The sequence below is a fragment of the Aplysia californica genome, unplaced genomic scaffold (assembly GCF_000002075.1).
Source record: "Aplysia californica isolate F4 #8 unplaced genomic scaffold, AplCal3.0 scaffold00204, whole genome shotgun sequence".
Lineage (NCBI taxonomy): Eukaryota > Metazoa > Mollusca > Gastropoda > Aplysiida > Aplysiidae > Aplysia > Aplysia californica.
In genome coordinates this window covers 70,906-75,387 of record NW_004797474.1, presented here as the reverse complement: position 1 = coordinate 75,387, position 4,482 = coordinate 70,906, and positions in this window count along the sequence as shown.

The window sequence follows — 4,482 nt, the reverse complement described above, 5'->3', positions numbered from 1 at the left end:
GGGGTAGTTTCAGTCTCTTCGGCTGTGTTTCTGTAAACATGTTTCAGACTCACAAAGCAGTAGCGAAAAAGATCGACGTATCTTCAAATTTGTATAAGTTCTGGTTCTATTGCCCCACACTGTTAATACTCATGAATTTTCACACGTTCACATACTATTTTTACAGACTAAACTGTGCTTACTACGCTGTGATTTTTCTACATAAACATAATGCATCTTGACAAATGGCAAAACATGTTTGCCGCTCACAGGAACAGACAGGAATATCCTGGTGCGTGACTCTGTACTACTCCTACCCACTCAGGTACGGCGTTGAACTAATTGGGGACGCAAATTCTATTTGCTGGACAACGCTTGAAGAGGCACTGTTTAGGGGTACTTTATAAAAGAAGCATAACTACATCATTCTTATAGCTTTTTCAATTCTGTTTTCTTTATTTCAGACTTAACTTATATGCAACAAAATTCATACTATGAATTGTGCAGATTTGTTTACTGTATCTGATTACTGGGTCGAAGTGTGCTGCAATATTGTTGCTAATTGGACATACACATTATTTTGTGTGACGGCTACATCTTTAGAGAGTTATAGAACAATTGTGAAATGGTATAGATTTAATGCCCCTATCAACACTATTAGGTTATTTAAGAGACGGGACCTGTAAGTTACTCGTCCATCTCCGAGAGGATCGAGCCAAATGAGAAATTAGTGTAAAGTACCTTTCTCAGGGACACTGCATCGGACCGAGCTAAGGCTTGAACCTCCGAACGTTCCGCAGCCTCACCATTACGGGTCCGGCAGCTTAACCACTAGGCTATCGATGCCATCAAAGAGTTTTAGGCATATTACAAATTTCCTATTTAATTATTGTATTACGGTTTGGGGTTAAAGCCTGAAAAAAAAACAATCGCAAAGAGAAGAGGAAAGAAAGGGGCTGCGCATTTTCATCAGGATTTTCTCCACTGACTCAAGAATACGCGAGTGACAACATACATTATAGCCGTCTTACTGTCATTGAATAAGCCTCTGTAATGTAACGATTGGGTGTTTCGTCGTGTGTTTATCGAGTATTTTGGTCTTTCTGCTGGAATGCAATTCTCTCAGCCCGGGGTTGGTCCTGACAGGCTGGGTCGGGGCCCGCTAGCTAAATAATGTGAACTGTGTCGGTGAGGGCGTAAAAACGCCTACATTATTAATTTTTTTAAAGCAACTTTTCAACCCACATTGATTATGTCCGGCATCCAAACCACTGCCAAAGCAACAACATGTTTTACTCTGTACCCTGTGTGTGTGTGTGTGTGTGTGTGTTGGTAAACACCATCCACACTATCCACGGTCTCAAGCACCAAGGTCCAACCTTTGATGAAGCGTCTGTTGTAAACCGTTAGGGAACACCAACGCCGTAAAGAAACAGGCACCTTCTCACTCCAAGGGACCAAACTCGATTAAAAGGTACAAAGAGTGGGCGCTTACTGGGGAAGAGGATCAAAGCTTTACAAAATTGCATTCTTTATAAGCCCTCGCTGAATAATGAATGCTTGAAGGCCATGTTATTACCACGGGTTCGTGAGTTCAGCTCTTCGCGAGAAAACGGTCGAGTTGGGACGCGACTTGCTATATATTGTAAAAATCAATCATTTTGTATTCAAGCTCAAACCCAGAGGCTTCGTGGATAGGTTATGCACACTACCACAAGAAAGCATTCATAAACACAGAAACCCACTAACGCAAGCGCACTGCAGAAAACCTTTATACGCGTCTTTTTAAAGTGTCCAGTATGATCCGTTTCGTTCTCTCTCTCTCTCTCTCTCTCTCTCTCTCTCTCTCTCTCTCTCTCCCTCTCTCTCTTTCTCTCTCTCTCTCTCTCTCTCTCTCTCTCTCTCTCTCTCTCTCTCTCTCTCTCTCTCTCTCTCTCTCTAATAAATATTCTCCTCTCCAATCCATTGGTCATTGTCAAACATTGACGAATTGCTATTATTATCAACATTATTGTTGCTGCTGCTGTTATAGTAGTTATCATCATCATCATCATCATCATCATCATCATCATCATCATCATCATCATCATCATCATCATCATTATTATTATTATTATTATTATTATTATTATCATTATTATTATTTCTATTGTGTCCTTGAGTGATGTAAAACGACAAACGTAAGAGTGGACAAGAAAGAAAGAAAGAAAGAAAGAAAGAAAGAAAGAAAGAAAGAAAGAAAGAAAGAAAGAAAGAAAGAAAGAAGGAAAGAAAGAAAGAAAGAAAGGAAGGAAGGAAGGAAGGAAGGAAGGAAGGAAGGAAGAATAAGGCACTTTTTTCGATAACCAGCAATGATGTTACGTGATGACTTACAATACAATCGCAGCTGTCTAAGACAGCCACCCGTTGTCAAGGAGAAAAGTGTTTGTCTTAGACAGGTGCAATTTTTAAAGTTTTAGTAGAGGTATTACGGCGCTCGCAACTACATAAGGTCCTATGAGCGCCAAGGGGTGGATGTCAACAGAGAAGTCGTTAAAGAGAATCAGACTTACTCTGCTCACCTCTCTAGCTTCAACAGCACAAAGTCTGCTTCGACTATCAAGGCACCCCGAAAATAGCGGGTCACAAGAGTGTGACAAACGTACAAAAGAAGTAGAGGAAAAATGACGATAGTAAGGATTAGGAAGAAAAAGCAACAGTTTGCTGTTCCAGTTCAGGCGCAGTTATGAGCATGGCATCAATGAATCAGCATATTTATTAACAATTACAATTCCACTGTGCATAAAAACATGGTCAATGTCCCCCCTTTGAGAATGACCTAAAGACACTTCAGTCAGTAGCACCGACCTGGGGGGTAAGACAAGTGGATGTAATAGTGTCAATATAAAATTAAATACGCAAGGGGGAAGCGGCAAGTGGTCGTTTGTACAGGTGATTGTCTAGGACAGGTGACCGCCAGAGCAGGTTCGACTGCAGATATCAGGTTGTTATGACGTACTATTTCATTTGTACCACTGACAGACCATAAATCTCTCTACATGGAGCGATAAAGCCACCGTATTTATTTCACAGAAACAAAGAATACAAGTAAGTCTTGGGTTTGTTCATGTTCTCTATTACAAATCTCCGAGAAACTAAAAGTGTCTGAAACGTGTCGTAACAGAAAACTTGATAGAACGGAAGCAACCATTATCCCAGTGTCTAGAGTAACTAATTGGGATCTTTAAAGCTCAGTCTCAAAACTAGCTTAGTCTGGGGAGCAGGTGACTAACTCTGCATGGCAAAATACAAATGTACCCTGATCGTTTGCGGCTTTGAGCAACCGCGACGAGAAGACGACAACTTTGTGTTTATTAGTTGGTTTGTCGGTTTATTTGTTTGTTTCTTTGTTTCTTTGTTTGTGTGTTTGTGAAAATGGTGAAATGGTATAGGTTTAACGGCCCTATCAACATTATTAGGTTGTGTGTTTGTTTGTTTTTGTGTGTGGTGTTGTTTTTGGTTTGTTGTTTATTTGGGTTGCTTGTTTGTTTGTTTGTTTGGTTTTGTTGTTGTTGTTGTTGTATTGTTTGTTTGGTCGTTGTTGTTTTGTTGTTTGTTTTGTTTTGCTGTTTCTTTTTTATGTTTCTTTTTTATGTTTTTCTTTCTTTTTTTCTTTTTTTTTGGGGGGGGGAGGGGGGGCTGGGTATTTTAAATATCTTCATCACTTCATCTTTGATTCCAGTTAAGTAGTCTGGAGTACTAAACTAGGATGTTCAAGGGGCACGGGGGACATTGTCATAGACTTCTGCCCCACAAGATGGGGGCTCAACTTTATCCACTGTCTGGGTGCCACTCAAAAAACAAAACATCTCTCTCTCTCTCTTTGGATGACATCTTTTCTCCGAGCTTACTCAGTACTCTCGACAGTTCATTCTTGCTTGTGCGTTTACCAGGAGCCTGTGTTTTGATTTTTCCAATAAGAAGTAGACTCCTTATCAGATCCCACAAATTGGGGTCACACCTTCAAAATTACCTATTTGGATATAATGAAGACTGTATACAAACAACAACAAACAGCAACAACAACAACAACAACAACAACAGCACCTTTACCACCATCACCATCACCATCACTATCGCCATCATCATCATCACCGCCACCACCACCACCATAACAAACAACAACAACAAAAACAAAAACAACAACAACAACAACAACAACAACAACAACAACAACAACAACAGAAAGTATGCGGGAAGAACAACCGAAGATTGGACAGCCTCACACGTTATCAAAAGCAGGAGGAGGCAGCACCACAGCAATTACTTGGAGAGGACAAAGGGATAGTGGACTGCCGGACACAATATTGAGACGCGGTAGCCCTGGTGAGAATTCATTTCTCGTGGTCCCAATAGGCGCAACAGAGAAATTATTACTGACTCCCTTGTCCCCTAAATCTGTCGGACACACACACACACACAAACACACACACACACACTCACACACACACACACACACACACA